General features: G+C 41.3%; 1 long non-coding RNA gene across 1 annotated transcript in view; it reads left to right on the top strand.

Moving 5' to 3' along the window:
* Positions 1 to 5,536: 5,536 nt before the first annotated feature.
* Positions 5,537 to 24,568, top strand: part of LOC139458443 (uncharacterized) — a 47,855-nt gene continuing 28,823 nt past the window's right edge. The window contains exons 1-2 of the long non-coding RNA XR_011652673.1: positions 5,537 to 5,622; positions 19,438 to 19,477. This is a non-coding gene — a long non-coding RNA (uncharacterized lncRNA). The remainder of the gene's footprint in view (positions 5,623 to 19,437; positions 19,478 to 24,568) is intronic.

Raw genomic sequence — 24,568 nt, forward strand, 5'->3', positions numbered from 1 at the left:
TACAGTTACCCACAGACAGTTGATACAGGGAATATGTGCCGTGCAGGTAGGTGATGTAGACTACTCCTGAGAATGTTCTATGGTACTTTGTAATACAGTTATCCACAGACAGTTGATACGGGGAATATGTGCCATGGATGTGGGTGATGTAGACTACTCCTGAAAATGTTCTATGGTACTTTGTAATACAGTTATCAACAGACAGTTGATAGGGGGAAGATGTGCCATGGATATGGGTGATGTAGACTACTCCTGAAAATGTTCTATGGTACTTTGTAATACAGGTATTCCCAGACAGTTGATACAGGGAATATGTGATGTAGATGTGGGTGATATAGACTACTTGTTGTTCTGTGCAACTTTGTTAAACAATATTACTCAACTCTGGGACTATGTACGGTAGAACTGTGTAATATTGAAGACCACAGTCAGACACTTGTTTGTGGGTTTCTGAGATATTTCATGTCATTACAAGCCTTAGATGAAGACAGTTTGTGGAAAAGTGTAGCTTCTTTGGGTATCCTTGACAGCAGTCATTAGTAGCATTCACATGGTCATCTGTTTCTCTTTGGGGGCGGTCGGGTAGCCTAGTGGTTAAAGCGTTCGCTCGTCACGCCGAAGACCAGGGTTCGATTCCCGACATGGGTACAGTGTTTGAAGCCCATTTGTGTGTCCCCGCCATGATATTGCTGGAATATTGCTAAAAGCGGCGTAAAACCATACTCACTCACTCACTCATGTCACTATTACCAATCAATAATGTATCGATTCCTAAAGCTACAATATTATCAAAACCTTATGGATGTAATCAGTTCAATAAGGAATACGAACCTCCCCGAAATAGTGTGTGCTTGGCAACTCACTCACTCACTGTTTCTCTTTGGCTGCTTTTATTATCTTGTTTATATAGATTTTATAGATATAGTTAAACAGATTTTGTAGCAGAAAACTTGGATCCTACATATAGTCTCAGTATCATCCAAATAGTCCCTGGTGTGTCAGCAAAATGTCCAGGGTTCTGGCTTCAATAAAGTGGTAAATGTTGATGATCAAGACCCGAATGGTTATTGACATTTGAATATTTTTTGTGCACACTTCTCCCTTTTCTGTAGATCAATAACACCATCAAATTAATATCCGTAATGAATTGAGGTTGCAAATTAAAAGCTCGGAGTTACCTCCCTTCATAATATTTGACTGGTGGTTTTTAATTTTGGTTTACTGTATTGATACTTTCGCAGAATGAACTTTGTGGAAAAGTAACCTATCCGTTATTTAAGCTAGTGAAATTTGAAACTTTTAAGGATAGCTAGCCCACCTGTCCAACAATAGTTTGAGACTTTTTCACACACTGGTAGTGTATACAAATCCTTGATATCATATTCGAAGTAATAAACGCCCAGGGCGCTCTCAATATTATAGAAATAGGGGGCTCTTATTAGAATATTGTTTTGGTGAAAAAAAGAGAGTTGAAAGATAAATTTCGTGGTTTATGCTGACAGCCTGAAATGTTTTATGTGACAGATATATTTTTCCAAAATTTTAATTGCCCATAATTAATGATGCATATAACACACGAGTGCGTATTATATCGAATAAATAAGTCTTTTGTACATTGATCAATCGGAAGGGGTGCTAATTGGGATTTTTCACTAGCCAATATATTAGCAAATATCGCCGCGGGCGCTTATTACGTGGAATACGGTATATTGATGATATGCCACACCATGTCAGCCATGTTCTTGCAAAATAGATACTGTAAATCTTGAAATTAATGCGTCTCCATATAAATATGACTGCTGACTCCTACCCAAAAATGCTGTGCAGTGAGGCTGCCTTATCGTTGATAGTCATTTTGGGGCCATTAATGCAAAGTTTAGTTAATGTGAGCGAAGACCACTCGCATTTTTCACGATTTACGGTGATTAGTTTTGTTTAAATCACGAATGTTTGGTTTTTGTGTACAACTGGACATGTGCACGATGTTTAATGGACTCCACCTGTATTGAATGCATGTTGAGTGCGGCAGTATCTGGGAGGTTTGTGTGTTAATGACGTTTGTTTTCTGTGGACATTCCATCATTCAGTTTACCGCCTCCATGGTCTAATGGCAGAGCGTCTGCCTGGAGAGCGGAAGGTCCGGGGTTCGATCCCCAGCTGCGTCATACCAAAAGACGTTAAAAGATGGTAGTTGTTGTTACCCTGTCTGGCGCTCGGCATTCAGGGGCTAAAACAAGGACTGGTCGGCTCGGAGTCAGTATACTGTGTCTGAGTAGGGTATTCATGTTAAACTGCGGCATGGTATCTCAGTGGGCTAGCACTATAAATCAGTATCAGGCTGGACTAGTACAAGCAGAAACACACACACACACACATACACACACACATACAGGTGCATGCACGTCGCTGTATAAGTGCAATTATCTTGGACGCGACGTTAAACACCATTTCACCTCACCTCACCATCATTCAATCAACATATGTACATATTTAAATACATGGGATTTGTTTGGACGGTCCGGGATATGAGACCACACTTTATCAGAGTGTGTTTGTGTTTTGTCGTTTAATGCTACACCTCGCAATATTCCAGAGTCTTTTTAATAATCCAGTGATTGATTTGTGAACAACGATCCACACCCGATCCATTTGTTGCCTCTTGCGAACAGCATGGGTTGCTTTTAATAGAGGATCCCCACCCGAGGCATGGTAAATGATAAGAAAGTCATAACGTATTAAGTATTTTAGATATAAGGATCCGTGAAGATTGAGGTAGAATTGGTTTCAGCAACCCATGCTGTTCGTAAGAGGGGATTAGGCTTGTCATTAGAGGCGACTACGCTTGTCGTAAGAGGCCATTAGGCTTGTCATTAGAGGCGACTACGCTTGTCATTAGAGGCAACTACGCTTGTCGTAGTTACATACTCTGAGGTAGTTACATATTTTGTCACATTTTATTTGAGAATGTATTTCAAATGTTGATGCAGATTTTGCTGATTTTGAGAATGTGTTTCAAATGTTGATGGACAATTTACTGATTTGCGAATGTAATTCAAATATTGATGCAGATTTTGCTGATTTTGAGAATGTGTTTCAAATGTTGATGGACAATTTACTGATTTGCGAATGTGTTTCAAATGTTGATGGAAATTTACTGATTTGCGAATGTGTTTCAAATGTTGATGCAGAATGTGCTGACTTGCAAATGTATTTCATCACTAATCATCTGTTAATTTTGTTCATTGTTAATAAGATAAAATCATCTTCATTAAAAGATAATGGAATATTATTGAATTACCTTATCTATCACGTGAGCATAGCATTATCCAAATGGTGTAATTGAATGTGTGGATAAAATCATGCTAGTACAGGGACAGTGGAATTTATTGGTATTCTAGGAAGTTCAATTTGTTTGTCCCGAACCCCAGATAACTAAAACATTTGACGTCCCCATGAATTCGACTCAATGAGGTTCAACTGTAATGGGTGATCCTTCATATCACAGGCAAGCCAGGGATTGCTGTGACTGTTCTCAATCTGCATGCAAAACATAAACACCCATGAAGATCCCGGGTAGAATAGGTCTTCAGCAACCCATGCTTGCCGTGAAAGGTGACTATGCTTGTCGTAAGAGGCGACCAACAGGATTGGGTGGTCAGGCCTGCTGAATATTCTGGTGCAGACTTGATTATTTACAGACCACTGTAATATAGCTGGAATATTGCCGAGTGCAGCTTTAAACAACAAACAAACCAAAACAAACATGAACAGAGTTGGTAAATGTGCTGAGGGCGTAAGTAACACTGATTTTATGAATGCTTCAATCAGCTTCTGGGTTGCCATTGATGGGATGTGTTCCCTCGGGGTCAGCAACTTGTTCTGTCCTGGATGAATGTGTATTAAGAAAGTACATTCTCCTTTCAGTAGCTTTGGAACATGACTCCCACGACATTGTTGATGTGGCCTGTTTTGTTTGTTTGTTTGTTTGTTTGTTTGTTGTTTAATGCTGCCCTTTGCAGTATTCCAGTTATGAGACAGCGATCTGTAAATCTGAGTCACGACCAGTCAATCCAGTGATTGACATCATGAGCATCATTTTATGCAATTGGGATACAATGACATGCATCAACTGAGTTGGTGACCTCTTGCGACAAGGATGGGTTTGCTGAACACCAGTTCTAGCCCAGATCTTGACGGGTCTATGTGGCCTGTACATACACAATCATCAATTTGGTTTCAAACAAGAAATAAACTCAATTATAAGATTTATTACTTCAATTTTATTTACATTACATTTTTGTCAGACCAATTTATTTTACAGATAGATGGTATTCTACGGATACCTGATAGCTGTGTCATGTTACAGATAGATGGTATGTTAAAGATAGATGGTATTCTAGGGATATCTGTTGGCTGTGCCATGTTACAGCTATATGATGGTGGTCTGCAACAACTGTGTGATGTTACTAGAATGGTATTCCAGGAATACCCAACGAGTGTGTGATGTTACAGTGAGATGGTATTCTAGGAATACCCAACAGATGTGTGATGTTACAGAGAGATGGTATTCAAGGAATACCCAACAGGTGTGTGGCGTTAAAGAGATAGTATTCTTGGAATACCAACAGATGTGTGATGTTACAGAGAGATGGTATTCAAGGAATACCCAACAGGTGTGTGGCGTTAAAGAGATAGTATTCTTGGAATACCAACAGATGTGTGATGTTACAGGGATGCTATTCTAGGAATACCCAGCAGGTGTGTGATGTTACAGAGATGGTATTCTTGGAATACCAACAGATGTGTGATGTTACAGAGATGGTATTCAAGGAAAACCCAACAAAAGTGTGATGTTACAGAGAGATGGTATTCTAGGAATACCCAACAGATGTGTGATGTTACAGTGAGATGGTATCCTAGGAATACCCAACAGATGTGTGATGTTACAGAGATAGTATTCTAGGAATACCCACCAGGAGTGTGATGTTACAGATATGGTATTATAGGAATACCCACCAGGTGTGTGATGTTACAGAGATGGTATTCAAGGAATACCCAACAGGTGTGTGATGTTACAGTGAGATGGTATTCTAGGAATACCCACCAGATGTGTGATGTTACAGAGATAGTATTCTAGGAATACCCAACAGATGTGTGATGTTACAGAGATGGTATTCTGGGAATACCCAACAGATGTGTGATGTTACAGTGATGGTATATCTAGGAATACCCAACAGATGTGTGATGTTACAGAGATGGTATATCTAGGAATACCCAACAGATGTGTGATGTTACAGAGATGGTATTCTGGGAATACCCAACAGATGTGTGATGTTATAGTGATGGTATTATTGGAATACCAACAGATGTGTGATGTTACAGAGAGATGGTATTCAAGAAATACCCAACAGGTGTGTGATGTCATAGAGATATATTTAGGAATACCCAACAGTTGATGTTACGAGCTAAGTGGCCTACCTAGTTTCGTCAGCCTTGCATTCATCAATGAGTCATCTTATTGTCCCACCAAGGAGAGGCTGACAGTCTCGTGTGTGTGTGTGTGTTCTTTGGCTGGCTTACTGTCCTGGTTTTATTGGACTGCAAGATACAACAGAGCTGAAGGTAGGTGAATTATATATACAAAGTGCCTGAATTTCCATGGGTCCCAGGGACTGACACCCCCTGTTATTAACAAGGGCCCATGAAGTTGGGGTTGAGTATCTCCGGGGAACCCTAAAAGATCTTTCCCATTGTCACTCAGGGACCTAGAAATATTTTTTACAAGTAGTGTACACACTAATTAACAACAAAAACACATGTCAATCTGGTTGCAACTCTTTATTTTGTATCCTTTGTTATGATATACGGTCTCAGGTTGTAATGTCCGGCTAATATTTTTTTCAAAAATGTCTGTTCGCCCGGAGGGAGGAAGGTCCGGGGTTCGATCCCCAGCCGCCTCATACCAAAAGACGTTAACAGGTGGTACTTGTTGTTACCCTGTCTGGCGCTCGGCATTAAGGGGCTAAAACAAGGACTGGTCGGCTCGGAGTCAGTATACTATGTCTGAGTGGGATATTCATGTCAAACTGCGGCATGGTATCTCAGTGAGCTAGCACTATAAATCGGCATTAGTCCAGACTAGTACAAGCAGCCACACAAACACACACATGTACATGCACGTCGCTATATAAGTGCAATAATCTTGGACACGACGGTAAACCCAATTTCACCTCACCTCATGTGTTAAATCCTACAGTTAACATGCTTCAAGCATACCAGTCATTGATCAAGTCAGATGGCAGTCCTGTGTGAAAACATTTGTTCATCTTATCGATTTGATTTGTTTGCTTCAGGGGAATGGTTGGAAGGGTGGGGGGGTCTTTGGGGCACCTGATGGCATCAAACCTGTTACACAATAAATTCTTACAAATTTCTTCCCCATAAGTTTTTGTAATATAATATTTGAAAGAGAAATCACCACAAAAAGTGTCTAAGCCTCATAAGCATTGTGTTAAGATTTTGATTACCGTATTTGATGTAATAAGCGCCCAGCTCTTATAAGCACCCATGGCACTATTTGCTAAGATATTGGCTAGTGAACAATCCCAATTAGCACCCCTTCCAATCCATCAATGTACACAAGACTTATTTCTTCACATATAATACGCACTCGTGTGTTACATGCACCCTTAATTATGGAAAAATAAATTTTGGAAAAATATATCTCTCGTATATAAACATTTCAGGCTGTTAGCATAAACCATGCAATTTATCTTTTAACTCTGTTTTTTTCACCAAAATAATATTCTAATAAGAGCCCACTATTTCTAATTTTGAGAGCACCCTAGGCGCTTATTATGTCGAATACGGTAGTACTGGAAATATCGACTCGTGACACTGATGTAAATATGTGATTTCCAAGTTGTATTAGTCATTGCAGGAACTTAAGAAATAGTTGGGTTTTTTTTCAGTAAGCAAGAAAACATTTCAGTCAAAGATATTGATATTGATTGACAATAATTATTGTTTTCTATATATAAAAAATATAATACCGGTATGCATGAATATCGGAAGATTTTTCTTACTGACAAAAAAAGAGAAACGTTTTACTCACTCACAAATATATTTACAACATGAGGTATCAGGAAGACAAGGGAGACAACTGTGAGGCTTTTTTTAGATTACCTCCCCCTTCCCCACTGTACAGCTCTATTGGTCACACACAACCAAACGTTTTCCCATGATGAGGTGAGGTGAGGTGAAATGGGGTTTAACGTTGTGTCCAAGATCACTGCACTTATATCGCGACGTGCATGTATGTATGTGTGTGTGTGTGTGTGTGTGTGTGGCTGCTTGTACTATTCCAGACTGATGCCAATTCATAGTGCTAGCTCACTGAGATACCATGCCGCAGATTAACATGAATACCCCACTCAGACACAGAAAACTGACTCCGAGCCGACCAGTCCTTGTTTTAGCCCCTTAATGCCGAGAGCCAGACAGGGTAACAACAAGTACCATCTTTTAACGTCTTTTGGTATGACGTGGTCGGGGATCGAACCCCGGACCTTCCGCTCTCCAGGCGGACGCTCTACCACTTGACCACGGAGGCGTTTTTTCCCATGATAGACGTCTAAAGTGACATTACATATTTTTCAACTAGCCATTCAACAGCCATTATGTGTACAAGTATGCTCAGCATGGCCTTAAATCTACAATAAAAGCTTGAATTTTGCCAAGCTAAGCCAGTTCCTTTTCCAAGTACAGGAAGCTAAACACACTGACACCAGTTCCGCACCAAAATTGTCACCTGCTTGAAAATATCTGTTGTCACATTCAGGATATGTCATCTTGTTAAAAGGACAGTACTAAATACTGAAAAGATGGACAGTTTTAATTACTGGGTGGATGTACGTTGATGAACTTATACAATATCATCCAGTGACAGCTGCAAGATATCTCACTGCACACTCAAACTACTCAAAGAAGAGGAGCAGGCGGAACAACTGATTCTGATTTGGTGTAGTAGAACATATAGACAAATTTGAAAACATTTGAAAACATATGCACTTGGCAAATTTCTTCTTCTCAAGGCAAGCATGTCAACTAGCCTATATCAAAGCCTAGTTTCTATTCTTGGCTCTTTTCTTGGCTCAACCCTGGAGCCACCTCGTGTAGATCACAAGTTGTGCCCCTTGTAATGAAAGGTGATATCCAATCAGATCGCTGTTCTTATCTCGTATAGCTTCACAATCAAATTTAGCTTCACAGATGGCGACTACCAAAGGCGACGACCTAGATGATCAGATGACAAAAACATTCGTGATTTCATCCCTGATACAAAGACATAGGCAATTGTAGGGGGGTTTAAAAGATGAAAAAGGCATATTTGTGTGAACAAAGTCAGGCAGCGGTAAGTCACTTTCATACGAAGGTGTACCAGTCGTGTATGTTTGTGGCAGTTACATATTTTGACTATTTCTTGTATTTTACCTTTTCAGTATAATTCATGTACATAATTAAATGCAGTTGTAGTCATTCTTTTTTCATTGCTCAGCCTACTTTAAACACTTAACCATCAGTCACATCACTCTTACCAAGCATGCTTACTGCATGGTTTGTTTGTGAATGTCACACCCTGTGAACTAATACAATAGCCCCAGCCTTCTCCCTACTCAAGCCTTTTGTCTATATGGCCAGCTTGGGTACTCAGCCATGCTGTATGCTGGACGCCTAAGGACTGTGGTCACTCCACATATGCCTCTCCACGGATAAAGATATATATATATATTCACGTGTTTTTTCACAAGGATCGTTTTTGGGGAACCTTAGATCAAATTCCAAGACAAGTTTTGCACTACTGTGCAGAAACTTAGCGCGGCATCGTCCCCAGGTGTGATATCAACCCAGGCCCACACACCTGGATGGTTTTTCTTTAAAATCACATTCGCATTTCTGCAAATAAATATTGGCCATTGAAGAACACAGCAGTGTCTGTGGTCTGTGGGCATCGGACCCAGTCCTGCTACATGTTCATTTTGGGAAACGTTTGGATTGAACTATGGATAAGTGTGATAGTACAATCATATTTAGCACAGGAAAGTGGGCTCAATATGGCAAGGGTGGAAACAAGACTTTGATGAAAAGGCTAGAGGGTGGTCTTGCCTCAGGAAGATGGGCAAATATATGATTTATTTATCATATATGTAGTTTCTTAGAAACAAAGCAAGTTTTGTTAAACTTCAGTTCTTTTTCCTGTCCCGGATGCCCACTGCAGGCTCAATCTTCACTATGAAAGCAGCAGGCCTAACCTGTAGGTTCTACTAAACCAAATCAAAATCAGTCGTTCGGCCAGCTGCTGTGGGAGAGATCAAATTTAGATTGAGAAATCTGGCAGCCCTGGTTGGTTGATATTGTGTAAGATTTTTATGTTTTCTAAATGTATATCCTTCCACTAATTCAAATTGACCATGTTTTTCTGTATTTAGTGTTGTTGTTTTTCAACATGAGGACTGATGCTGTTTGTGACCATGGACATTTTCAAGCAGGTGACATTCGGTGCGGAATCAGGGTTTATGTGCTGAGCTTCCTGTATTTCGAAAAGGAACTGGCTAAGCTTGCCCAAATTGATGATTTTCTTAAAGTTTTCAGACCAGACTGTGGAGACGTAATTGTACATGCAATGGCTGTTGAATGCCTATTCACTGAAAAAAGTATATAACCTCACAATAAATATCAATGGGAAAACATTTTTTGTGTAACCTGTGACATGCAGCACCTTTAAGACAAGGGAGACAACTCTGTAAGTTATTTTTCAGATTACCTCCCCCTTCCCCACTGTTTAGCTCTGTACACAACAACATGAGGAATAAACATTGTATTTAGCGATATTTAGCGAAATTGTATCAGTGATATTTACCTGGTGGACTAGGTGGGTCACACAGGTGGTCTGCTCACGCTTTGCAGGATCCGCAGGCCTCACACATATTCTTCATGATGTGAAGTCACTGAAACATTATACACAAGTTTAGTTTAATTGAGAGAGGAGTCGATAGTTTCATTGAGAGAGGAAGGGGGCACAGGTGGCCCAGTCATCTAAGGCGCCGCGATTTGCTGTGCAGGGTTGCGTCCCTTGGGCACGCCAGAAACCTATGATCGTGGGTTCGAATCCCGGTTCGCCCTGATTATGTTTCTAGGTTTGTCAGCACTATACCCGTGCTCGTGGGTTTCACCGAAGTGGTAAACGTCTGAGACTTGCATCACTTTGGACTTTCCTCCCACATTAAGCTGACACACCGTGATGTAACTGGAATACTGTTAAAAGCGGCGTTAAATCCAACTCACTCACTCACTCACTCACTCACTCATTGAGAGAGGAGTCGGCAGTGTTTCAGTTATGTCACAGTGTCTGCTTATGTGCTATAAAGGCTTGACATGACTTAAATCACCAATGGTAGTGCTGCACCATGACCGTGGAATATAAGTATTTTATGAAAAGCATATCCCTCCAGTAATTAAAACTGACCATGTTTATTCAATATCTCATGCTGTCTTTTTCAACAATGGACTTATGCTGAGTGTGACTGTGAATATTTTCAGTTAGCAGGTGACATTCATCAGGTACGGCACCAGGGTTGTTGTGCTTAGCTTCCTGTTCATTGTAAAGGAACTGGCTAAGCCAGCCACCATGGTGATTTTGTTGGTTTTCAGACCAGACTGTGCAGACATGTACATGTACTTAAGAATTGACCTTCACTTTGAGAAATGTCAGAGAGCGTGACTGCATGATTGTTCACTAATATCCACGCTACGGCCCATCCTAATGAACAAACAAAGAAATGCACATCTAAACTAGGCTGACATTGACCGTCTCCAGCAATCTATGAATTTACCTTAATGTCTGTTTGACGCATCTTTATTCACCTTTCAATGATCGGCCAGTTGATCAATGATGACTAACACATGTAACTGCCACAGGTTCATTAACAGCTTCGGAAATCTCTCCTGTCACGTTTATCGCGTCGGCCATTTTGACGTCTTGTATTTGATGTAAATGTATTATGACGCGCTGTCATTGTCACCGACTTACTGAGGTAGTTCTTTACAGACCTTTCTCATCTAATGAGGATATGATTTTAACACATGTCGCAAGCTCCGACGTTCATACAGTTTGGCCCTCACTCTATGAAGGTTCATACTCCAATGAACTTACACAAAGTGAAAGTCAATTCTTTAATTTTTTTATCACAATTTCTTACCTCAAAGGATGTAGGCCTAGATCTAAACACAATTTTATTTAGTACGTGTGACTTCATGTTTACACTGACAGCCAAACAACAACCAGCTGTATTGCGGAGTAAAATAGTTCCTCAAAAAGAGAGGTGACATAGGCGTATGGATGCACAACTTGCTCTTCAGAAACACCTTACGCAGCACACGTGTTCAAATCATATGCTCATTAGATGAGAAAGGTCTGTAAAGAACTACCTCAGTAAGTCAGTCACAAAGACAGCGCATCGTAATACATTTACATCAAGTACAAGACGTCAAAATGGCCGACGTGATAAACGTGACGGGAAAGATTTCCGAAGTTGTAAATGAACCTGTGGTTTTATGTATTATCCATCATTGATCAACTGGCTGATCATTGAAAGGTGAATAAAGATGCGTCACACAGACACAAAGGTAAATTCATAGATTGCTGGAGATATTCAATGTCAGCCTAGGCACGGATCGTGTCGATACTACGATAGTTTAGATGTGCATTTCTTCGTTTGTTCATTAGGATAGGCCGTAGCGAGGATATTCGTGAACAATCATGCAGTCACGCTCTCTGACATTTCTCAAAGTATAATGAAACGCTGAGACCAAGAATAAAGGTTCTAAATGATCAGAAAGAACGCTTATGCATGTTTTCCTGCTAGGGAATTCCCAGGGGTTTCCCCAGGAATGTGGAAGTAGTCCGTCAGTGTTAACGTCATTTCAAGAACACTGTCTCGTGAAAAACGTTTGAAGGTCAAATTTTGTCGTTCATACACTTATGAACGTCAATTTCGCGGTCATGTGACCGACCTCTCGTCCAATGGAAAAGCCGTATATCATGTAAACTTCAAATTAAAAAATTATTTGTTGTTGAATGCCTATTCAATAAAAAAGTAAAACCTTACAATAAACATCTATGGGAAAACATTTGGTTTTGCATAACCTGTGACATGAGGGATCATGAAGACAAGGGAGATAACTATGTAAGTTATTTTTCAGATTATCTCCCCCTTCCCCACTGTTCAGCTCTGTACACAACAACACGAGGCAGTGGTTACCATGAGTAAAGAACCTAGCTATGCTTGACATTTTCTGTACACGGACAGTTGTCTACATAGTATCTTTACCGTTGATGTTTGTGGAAGGAGATTTGTCAGTGTTTCGAATGGTAATATCCAGTTAAAGGAATAAACATTGTATTTAGCGAGCCTTGGGAAGCAAACTAATATTGTTTCTTCCTAATACATGCTCATTTGAAAACTCAACTTAAATATGAAATCTCTTCTGATTACACTGGATTCCCTAAAGAGACTTTCGTTAAAAGAGTTAAGAAAGCTACTAGCCCTAGAGACTTGTGCCCATGTCATCAGTGATATTTACCTTGTGGAGCAGCTGTGTCACACAGGGGGTCTGCTCACGCTTTGCAGGATCCGTAGGCCTTGCCCATGTCATCAGTGATATTTACCTGGTGGATCAGGTGTGTCACACAGGTGGTCTGCTCACGCTTTGCAGGATCCGCAGGCCTCGCACATGTCATCAGTGATATTTACCTGGTGTACCAGGTGTGTCACACATGTGGTCTGCTCACACCTTGCAGGATCTGCAGGCCTCGCACATGTCATCAGTGATATTTACCTGTTGGACCAGGTGTGTCACACAGGTGGTCTGCACACGCCTTGCAGGATCCGCAGGCCTCGCACATGTCAGTGATATTTACCTGGAGGATCAGGTGTGTCACACAGGTGGTCTGCTCACGCCTTGCAGGATCCGCAGGCCTCACACATGTCATCAGTGATATTTACCTGGTGGACCAGGTGTGTCACACAGGTGGTCTGCTCACGCCTTGCGGGATCCGCAGGCCTCACACATGTCATCAGTGATATTTACCTGGTGGACCAGGTGTGTCACACAGGTGGTCTGCACACGCCTTGCAGGATCCGCAGGCCTCGCACATGTCAGTGATATTTACCTGGTGGATCAGGTGTGTCACACAGGTGGTCTGCTCACGCCTTGCAGGATCCGCAGGCCTCACACTTGTCATCAGTGATATTTACCTGGTGGACCAGGTGTGTCACACAGGTGGTCTGCTCACGCCTTGCAGGATCCGCAGGCCTCACACATGTCATCAGTGATATTTACCTGGTGGACCAGGTGTGTCACACAGGTGGTCTGCTCACGCCTTGCAGGATCCGCAGGCCTCGCACATGTCATCAGTGATATTTACCTGGTGGACCAGGTGTGTCACACAGGTGGTCTGCTCACGCCTTGCAGGATCCGCAGGCCTCGCACATGTCATCAGTGATATTTACCTGGTGGACCAGGTGTGTCACACAGGTGGTCTGCTCACGCTTTGCAGGATCCGCAGGCCTCACCCATATTCTTCATGATGTGAAGTCACTGAAACATTATCCACAAGATTAGTTCAGTTGAGGTAGGAGTTGAGTGTTTCAGTTATGTCACAGTGTCTGCTTATGTGGGATAAACATGATAAAGGCTTGACTTGATATAAATCACAGATAGTAGTCCTATACTATGACTGTGGAATATAACTATTTTATGGAAACAAAACTTGTAGATATATACAAAAGCAAGTCTAGACAGCTCTAGCAATATCTAGCCACCTCTATTCCACAGCATCAGAAAAATGATTCAGGAAAATTATTTGTTTTAATTTTAAAGGAGAGAAATGCATTGTGTAATGATAGATTTCATTGACTATATGTTGGTCGACATAGATAGAGATTTCTTGTGAATACGGAAGGGTTTTGTTGCTTTTATTTATTAGAAGTTGATGGATGACAAAGGAGACATAATTTATGGATAACAACTTCAATAATATACTATTATAGCAATGCCTTGGTATAGATCCTTGTACTGTTGTCAAGCTAGACAGCTTGTAAGCTTTTTGCATATTTTATGCGAGTTGGCTGAAAAATTAACCACAAAGAGCCTAACTACAAAGTGAGTGAGTGAGTGAGTTTGGTTTTACGCCGCTTTTAGCAATATTCCAGCAATATATCACGGCAGGGGACACCAGAAAAGGGCTTCACACATTGTAACAATGTCAGGATTCGAACCCAGGTCTTCGGCGTGACGAGCGAACGCTTTAACCACAAGGCTACCCGACTGCACTCCTAACTACAAAGGATGAACAGTACATCCTAAATAGTTTGCATGTATTCAGTACAATAATTCCCATACTTACAGGCTGCACTTTACCCAATACCAACCAGGCAGCATCTGTCTGCCGGCATCAAGGTGTCTAGGTGTTATGTGTTGATAAAGTATCTCCAGCTTAAAGGGCAGTCAGCTTAACAGAGACAGTGTTCCTTTCTTTGCTCCTGTCCTAGGTGGGCGGTGGAGATCAAGGTGTCTAGGTGTTCTGTACGCGTTGATAAAGTATCTCCAGCTGAAAGGGCTGCCAGCTTAAGGGGGGCGGTGTTCCTTTCTTTGGTCCTGTCCTGGGTGGGCGGTGGAGATCAAGGTGTCTAGGTGTTCTGTGTTGATAAAGTTTCTCCAGCTGAAAGGGCTGCCAACTTAAGGGGGACGGTGTTCCTTTCTTTGCTCCTGTCCTAGGTGGGCGGTGGAGATCAAGAGTCTTGAAGATGATCCAAGATCAGGAAGAACTTCATCTGCCACCACAAAGGACAATTGAGATAAAATACTTAATGTGCTCACGGATGAATAACAACTCAAATGCATCACACAGCACTACTTGAGAGTTGAGAACATCTTGAGGAATGAACTGGGCACACCAAAGGTTTCAGCAGAACTTTCAAGCCACCCCTAGCATCTAGACATTTTCAAATATATTTATATGATCATTTCATCAAGTTTTGATCACTAATTGTTCAGAAATCTATTTCCTATGAAATTTGATTGCAGCAATTGAAAATATTACAATTGTTAACGTAGGTAATGGCGTGATGGCTTATACTTTAAGGGAGATAACTGTTGCATGTTACTTTTCAGATTGCCTCCCCCTTCCCCAGTACAAACTCAGAGTTTCATCAAGCCTGTGAAAACTGGGAGTCACCATGACTCACTGCATGTTTGTTCAGTCATGAGCACAATTTGGATGGTCATGCATGACTTTAACTTTTGTATGATCATTACAAGAAATTTTAACCCTTGTAAAAAGTGTTGGAAGAGTTTAAGAATGCAGCTTGCAAATGATTAATAATGTTAAAAAAATAATTTCCAAAACAGCCTGTTGGACTTTACTGAATACAGTTGTGTGCTTCAAATATGACTGATCGAAAAAGCAAACTTTTAAGAAATTTTTTGAGAAAAATCATGTCAAAATAATATGCAGAATTCATGCATCATGTGTTTGTCTGTTTGCTTGTTAACTGTTTAACACCGCACTCAGAAATATTTTAGCCATATGACAGCGGTCTGTAAATAATTGATCCTGGATCAGACAATCCAGTGATTGACATCATGAGCATTGATCCACGCAATTGGGATACGATGACATGCATCAACCAAGTCAACGAGAGTCTGACCACCAGATCCCATTGGTTGCCTGTTACGACAAGCATAGTCTCGTTTTACGACAAGCATAGTCTCGTTTTACGACAAGCATAGTCGTGTTTTATGACAAGCATATTCGTGTTTTACGACAAGCATAGTCCCCTTTTACAACAAGCATGGTCACGGCTGGCCAGGCAAATGTTGTGACACTGTGCTGTCTCAGACAGTCGACTGCAACACGGGTTCTGTGAAGACTTCCATTGTCATCCTCAAAACTCCTAGTTCTGACCTTCACACTGGGCAGATGGGATTACCACTGGATGTAACATTACGTCCACATTACATTGCCTGGTCTAGTTGCTTTACGCGATCATCCAATCTGTCCAGTTGTAGTATGTGATGTCAGCTGAGATCATGACGCCGCCGCCACCGTACCTATCGAGCTGTTGGTCTGCTACCAGATCATACCTCTTTCCATGCCATCTGACCGCCTCCGTGGTCTAATGGTAGAGCGTCCACCTGGAGAGCGGAAGGTCAAGGGTTCGATCCCCAGCCGCGTCAAACCAAAAGACATTAGAAGATGGTACTTGTTGTTACCCTGTCTGCCGCTCGGCAAGGACTGGTCAGCTCATAGTCAGTATACTGCGACATGGTATCTCAGTGAGCTAGCACTATAAATCGGCATCAGTCTGGACTAGTACAAGCAGCCACACACACATACACGTGCATGTCAGCGCTATATAAGTGCAATAATCTTGGACCTCTCTCCATGCCATCTCCTAACGTGTTGACTACCATCTGTAAAGTGTAACCATAATCGATTCATCAGAAAACAACGCCGCTGTTGACGACCTCCATTCCTGCATTCCTCTCATTTCTGGTGTCCCCCGCCATGATATTGTTGGAATATTGCTTCATTCTGTAATGCGTAGCAATAACCACTCGATTCATCAGAAAACATAGTGTTTCTACAATGCCGCTGTTGAAGACCTCCAAACTGGGCGTACTGTTGTCTGATGTATTTGAGTGCCACAGTCAGATGCATTCCCTTGTGTTTTTAGATTTACTGCATCCTGTGTTTGGCCAGTATTGATCATGCCTGTTGCGTGCAACTTTTCATTGAACCTGATCAATGAACCATGTGGTTGTGACTCATTGGCTCATGCGAGTAACCTGGATGTGTCACATGGTTATGTGTGCAATGTCCAATGTTGAGCAGTTTTGCTATTCGCATTCAGTAACTGCATCTCGTGCAACAAAGATGGCCACGTCATTCTTACAGGTGAAATGACAGGGGTTCCCTTAAATGATGTTCATTATATATATTCAATATTATTAAAACACATCTGTGACATCATGTTATTGTTTGAGCGCTCCATTATTTTTCAGGAATGGAGAGTTGATTGTGTTCTCAACCGCTGTTGCACGTGCTCCGTCGCAAGCTGTTGTTTCCAATACATGTTTTATGCTCTTCACAATGGCAAAGTGTAGGAGTAGAGATGTGTTTTAAGTAGGGGCACAGGGTAGCCTAGTGGTTAAAGCGTTCGCTCATCACGCCAAAGACCAGTGTTCGATTCACCACATGGGTACAACCCATGCCCATTTTCTGGTGTGCCCCGCCGTGATATTGCTGGAATACTGCTAAAAGCGGCGTAAAACCCAACTCACTCACTCACTCACTCGTAACTCTCCGTTCCTTAAAAATAATGAGTCTGAGAGGACTCAACTCCATTTTGTTTAAGGAATGGAGAGTTACTCAGGCATTCCTCTCTACATAACCAAAGATATCCCAGGAAATATGCCTGGTGGCCTAAAGCAGATGTAATTCCAGAGTAACAGGTCTTCAGCAACCCACCTTGCCGTAAAAGGCGACTATGCTTGTTGTAAGTGGCGACTAACAGCTTCGGGTGGTCAGGCTCGCTGGTTGAAACATGTCATCCATCCCAATTGCATGGATCGATGCTCAAGATGTCAATCACTGGATTGTCTGGTGGTCCAGACTCGATTATTTACAGACTGATGTCACATAGCTGGAATATTGCTGAGTGCGGCGTAAAACAACAAACCAAACCAAAACCTAAAGCAGATGGCAGAGGTTGTAAAATCTAAGGCCCTGGAGTAAATAACTTACACCTACCTGCCTTGTGTGAATTCTGCTTGTCAGCCGTCCCATGACATGACATGACACAGTCAAAGCCTGCCTCGTCTTCCTAGGTTCAGTCCAGGCTTCAAAATGAGACCTAACAACAAAGATAGTTTGGTATGACACAACTTAGCAGTATATTGTTTGACAACCAGGAAACCTGCAAACAAGATATAGCTATATTATTCAAGTTGTGTGATGACAATCTTCTGCAGCTTAAAATCAACATATATCATATATTTCTGGTGAATTTAGCCTCACGAAATTTACACAATCCATCTCTTGTTATTCTGTTTTACCATCTGCACAAATATATCTCATTCCGAAATTAAATTTAAATGATTCAAGACCTCTTTTATTGCAGTTTGCATATCACTTTCAAACAAGTTTTAAATCCTAGCTTTTTAACCCAATACCTGCAGCTTTTGTTTCATGTGACCTTTTAATGCTGTTAATATTGTATGTTTCATGTTTCATTTCGTCTTGGCTCGGCTCAGCTCGGCTCGGCTGAAAATATAAATTTGATATGTGTATCACACTTACTCTACATGCTCTAAGGGAAAGAAACATTCTATTTTGGCTCTGTGAAACAATAGTTTTCATGGAAAAATTCTGAAGATCTATAAGGAAAAACAATGCATAGAAGATTACTGTTTATAATAAATGACATGTTTATCTCATCCAGTGAAGTGGCCTGGTGATTAAACCGCCCGATCATGACTCAGAAGGCTGAGTTCCCAGACGGGTGCAATGTGTGAAACCAATTTCTTGTGTTGCCCACGGTGATATTGATGAAATATTGCTATAAGTAGTGCAACATCTGAGTGTTGAGTGAGTCACCTGACAAAGATGATATTTTGACAGATGCAAGTCATGAACATATCAGCTTTTCTGTGTGATTTGATGAGATTAACATGTTATCTGACGAAAAAAATACAAATATCCTGTTTGCATTTTATTGATCCGTTGTGTCATGAGTTGATGTTGCATACAAATTGTTTGTTTGTTTGTTGTTTAATGCTGCACTCAGCAATATTCCAGCTGTATGACAGCAGTCTGTAAATAATCGCCGAATCTGGACCAGACAATCCAGTGATTGACAACATGAGCATCGATCTACACAATTGGGATACGATGACATGCATCAACCGAGTCAGAGAGCCTGACCATCCCATCCCGTTAGTCGCCTCTTACAAGGCCAATGTTGTGACACCGTAATGTCTCAGGGTGGATCTTTGCTCATGATGTCAATCACTGGATTGTCTGGTCCAGACTCGATTATTTACAGACTGCGGTCGTATAGCTTGAATATTGCTTAGAGTGGCATTAAACAAATAAATAAACAAACAAAAACAAACAAACAATTTGTATGCATGTTTAAATCATGACATTAGTGCGGCGTTAATAAAAAAACCATCATCTTATATGAAGCAGTGAGGTTATACAAGGTCACAGTGACCTCAACTTCATCCTGGCGTTGTTTTACCAAATTTACCTAAATTTAAACCAGGATATTCAATTATTCATACTTACATATATATTTCATCCTGTTACAGATGATGCATAATACAGATGGTCACATCAACATTGATCAAGGTAGACAACTCATGTATACATTATTTTTAATTGCCTCTCCAGTTACTTTATCCACTGTGGGAGGAAACACTGGCTGTATATAGTCCACAAGCATTACAGGTTAACACTGGCTATATATAGTCCACAAGGAACGCAGGTTAACACTGGCTGTATATTGTCCACAAGGACTGCAGGTTAACACTGGCTATATATAGTCCACAAGTACTGCAGGTTAACACTGGCTATATATAGTCCACAAGTACTACAGGTTAACACTGGCTATATACAGTCCACAAGTACTAAACGTTAACACTGGCTGTTTATAAGCCACAAGTACTACAGGTTAACACTGGCTGTATATAGTCCACAAGTACTGCAGGTTAACACTGGCTATATATAGTCCACAAGTACTGCAGGTTAACACTGGCTGTATATAGTCCACAAGTACTGCAGGTTAACACTGGCTATATACAGTCCACAAGTACTAAAGGTTAACACTGGCTATATATAGTCCATAAGGACTTCAGGTTAACACTGGCTGTATATAGTCCACAAGTACTGCAGGTTAACACTGGCTGTATATAGTCCACAAGGACTGCAGGTTAACACTGGCTGTATATAATCCACAAGTACTACAGGTTAACACTGGCTATATATAGTCCACAAGTACTGCAGGTTAACACTGGCTGTATATAGTCCATAAGGACTGCAGGTTAACACTGGCTGTATATAATCCACAAGTACTACAGGTTAACACTGGCTATATATAGTCCACAAGTACTGCAGGTTAACACTGGCTGTATATAGTCCACAAGTACTGCAGGTTAACACTGGCTGTATATAGTCCATAAGGACTGCAGGTTAACACTGGCTGTATATAATCCACAAGTACTACAGGTTAACACTGGCTATATATAGTCCACAAGTACTGCAGGTTAACACTGGCTGTATATAGTCCACAAGTACTGCAGGTTAACACTGGCTGTATATTGTCCACAAGGACTGCAGGTTAACACTGGCTATATATAGTCCACAAGGACTTCAGGTTAACACTGGTTATATATAGTCCATAAGTACTGCAGGTTAACACAGGCTGTATATAGTCCACAAGTACTGCAGGTTAACACTGGCTGTATATAGTCCACAAGGACTGCAGGTTAAAACAGGCTGTATATAGTCCACAAGTACTGCAGGTTAACACTGGCTATATATAGTCCACAAGTACTACAGGTTAACACTGGCTATATACAGTCCACAAGTACTAAACGTTAACACTGGCTGTTTATAAGCCACAAGTACTACAGGTTAACACTGGCTGTATATAGTCCACAAGTACTGCAGGTTAACACTGGCTATATATAGTCCACAAGTACTGCAGGTTAACACTGGCTGTATATAGTCCACAAGTACTGCAGGTTAACACTGGCTATATACAGTCCACAAGTACTAAAGGTTAACACTGGCTATATATAGTCCATAAGGACTTCAGGTTAACACTGGCTGTATATTGTCCACAAGTACTGCAGGTTAACACTGGCTGTATATAGTCCACAAGGACTGCAGGTTAACACTGGCTGTATATAATCCACAAGTACTACAGGTTAACACTGGCTATATATAGTCCACAAGTACTGCAGGTTAACACTGGCTGTATATAGTCCATAAGGACTGCAGGTTAACACTGGCTGTATATAATCCACAAGTACTACAGGTTAACACTGGCTATATATAGTCCACAAGTACTGCAGGTTAACACTGGCTGTATATAGTCCACAAGTACTGCAGGTTAACACTGGCTGTATATTGTCCACAAGGACTGCAGGTTAACACTGGCTATATATAGTCCACAAGGACTGCAGGTTAACACTGGTTATATATAGTCCACAAGTACTGCAGGTTAACACAGGCTGTATATAGTCCACAAGTACTGCAGGTTAACACTGGCTGTATATAGTCCACAAGGACTGCAGGTTAAAACAGGCTGTATATTGTCCACAAGGACTACAGGTTAACACTGGCTGTATATTGTCCACAAGGACTGCAGGTTGACACTGGCTATATATAGTCCAAAAGGACCGCAGGTTAACACTGGCTGTATATTGTCCACAAGTACTGCAGGTTAACACTGGCTGTATATTGTCCACAAGGACTTCAGGTTAACACTGGCTGTATATAGTCCACAAGGACTGCAGGTTAACACTGGCTGTATACAGTCCACAATGAATGCAGGTTAACACTGGCTGTATATAGTCCACAAGGACTGCAGGTTAACACTGGCTGTATATAGTCCACAAGTACTGCAGGTTGACACTGGCTGTATATTGTCCACAAGTACTACAGGTTAACACTGGCTATATACAGTCCACAAGTACTAAACATTAACACTGGCTGTTTATAAGCCACAAGTACTACAGGTTAACACTGGCTGTATATAGTCCACAAGGAACGCAGGTTAACACTAGCTGTATATTGTCCACAAGGACTGCAGGTTAACACTGGCTGTATATTGTCCACAAGGACTGCAGGTTAACACTGGCTATATATAGTCCACAAGTACTGCAGGTTAACACTGGCTATATATAGTCCACAAGTACTACAGGTTAACACTGGCTATATACAGTCCACAAGTACTAAACGTTAACACTGGCTGTTTATAAGCCACAAGTACTACAGGTTAACACTGGCTGTATATAGTCCACAAGTACTGCAGGTTAACACTGGCTATATATAGTCCACAAGTACTGCAGGTTAACACTGGCTGTATATAGTCCACAAGTACTGCAGGTTAACACTGGCTATATACAGTCCACAAGTACTAAAGGTTAACACTGGCTATATATAGTCCATAAGGACTTCAGGTTAACACTGGCTCTATATAGTCCACAAGTACTGCAGGTTAACACTGGCTGTGTATAGTCCACAAGTACTGCAGGTTGACACTGGCTGTATATAGTCCACAAGTACTGCAGGTTAACACTGGCTGTATATAGTCCACAAGTACTGCAGGTTAACACTGGCTGTATATAGTCCATAAGGACTGCAGGTTAACACTGGCTGTATACAGTCCATAAGGACTGCAGGTTAACACTGGCTGTATATAGTCCACAAGTACTGCAGGTTAACACTGGCTATATACAGTCCACAAGTACTAAAGGTTAACACTGGCTATATATAGTCCACAAGTACTGCAGGTTAACACTGGCTATATACAGTCCACAAGTACTAAAGGTTAACACTGGCTATATATAGTCCATAAGGACTTCAGGTTAACACTGGCTCTATATAGTCCACAAGTACTGCAGGTTAACACTGGCTGTATATAGTCCACAAGGACTGCAGGTTAACACTGGCTGTATATAGTCCACAAGTACTGCAGGTTAACACTGGCTGTATATAGTCCACAAGGACTGCAGGTTAACACTGGCTGTATATAATCCACAAGAGCTACAGGTTAACACTGGCTATATATAGTCCACAAGTACTGCAGGTTAACACTGGCTGTATATAGTCCATAAGGACTGCAGGTTAACACTGGCTGTATATAATCCACAAGTACTACAGGTTAACACTGGCTATATATAGTCCACAAGTACTGCAGGTTAACACTGGCTGTATATAGTCCACAAGTACTGCAGGTTAACACTGGCTGTATATTGTCCACAAGGACTGCAGGTTAACACTGGCTATATATAGTCCACAAGTACTGCAGGTTAACACTGGCTGTATATAGTCCACAAGTACTGCAGGTTAACACTGGCTGTATATTGTCCACAAGGACTGCAGGTTAACACTGGCTATATATAGTCCACAAGGACTTCAGGTTAACACTGGTTATATATAGTCCATAAGTACTGCAGGTTAACACAGGCTGTATATAGTCCACAAGTACTGCAGGTTAACACTGGCTGTATATAGTCCACAAGGACTGCAGGTTGAAACAGGCTGTATATAGTCCACAAGTACTGCAGGTTAACACTGGCTATATATAGTCCACAAGTACTACAGGTTAACACTGGCTATATACAGTCCACAAGTACTAAACGTTAACACTGGCTGTTTATAAGCCACAAGTACTACAGGTTAACACTGGCTGTATATAGTCCACAAGTACTGCAGGTTAACACTGGCTATATATAGTCCACAAGTACTGCAGGTTAACACTGGCTGTATATAGTCCACAAGTACTGCAGGTTAACACTGGCTATATACAGTCCACAAGTACTAAAGGTTAACACTGGCTATATATAGTCCATAAGGACTTCAGGTTAACACTGGCTGTATATTGTCCACAAGTACTGCAGGTTAACACTGGCTGTATATAGTCCACAAGGACTGCAGGTTAACACTGGCTGTATATAATCCACAAGTACTACAGGTTAACACTGGCTATATATAGTCCACAAGTACTGCAGGTTAACACTGGCTGTATATAGTCCACAAGTACTGCAGGTTAACACTGGCTGTATATTGTCCACAAGGACTGCAGGTTAACACTGGCTATATATAGTCCACAAGGACTGCAGGTTAACACTGGTTATATATAGTCCACAAGTACTGCAGGTTAACACAGGCTGTATATAGTCCACAAGTACTGCAGGTTAACACTGGCTGTATATAGTCCACAAGGACTGCAGGTTAAAACAGGCTGTATATTGTCCACAAGGACTACAGGTTAACACTGGCTGTATATTGTCCACAAGGACTGCAGGTTGACACTGGCTATATATAGTCCAAAAGGACCGCAGGTTAACACTGGCTGTATATTGTCCACAAGTACTGCAGGTTAACACTGGCTGTATATTGTCCACAAGGACTTCAGGTTAACACTGGCTGTATATAGTCCACAAGGACTGCAGGTTAACACTGGCTGTATACAGTCCACAATGAATGCAGGTTAACACTGGCTGTATATAGTCCACAAGGGCCACAGGTTAACACTGGCTGTATATAGTCCACAAGTACTGCAGGTTGACACTGGCTGTATATTGTCCACAAGTACTGCAGGTTAACACTGGCTATATACAGTCCACAAGTACTAAACGTTAACACTGGCTGTTTATAAGCCACAAGTACTACAGGTTAACACTGGCTGTATATAGTCCACAAGGAACG

This window comes from Haliotis cracherodii, unplaced genomic scaffold (genome assembly GCF_022045235.1).
Source record: "Haliotis cracherodii isolate W230 unplaced genomic scaffold, xgHalCrac1.p SCAF_12, whole genome shotgun sequence".
NCBI classification, from domain to species: Eukaryota; Metazoa; Mollusca; class Gastropoda; order Lepetellida; family Haliotidae; genus Haliotis; species Haliotis cracherodii.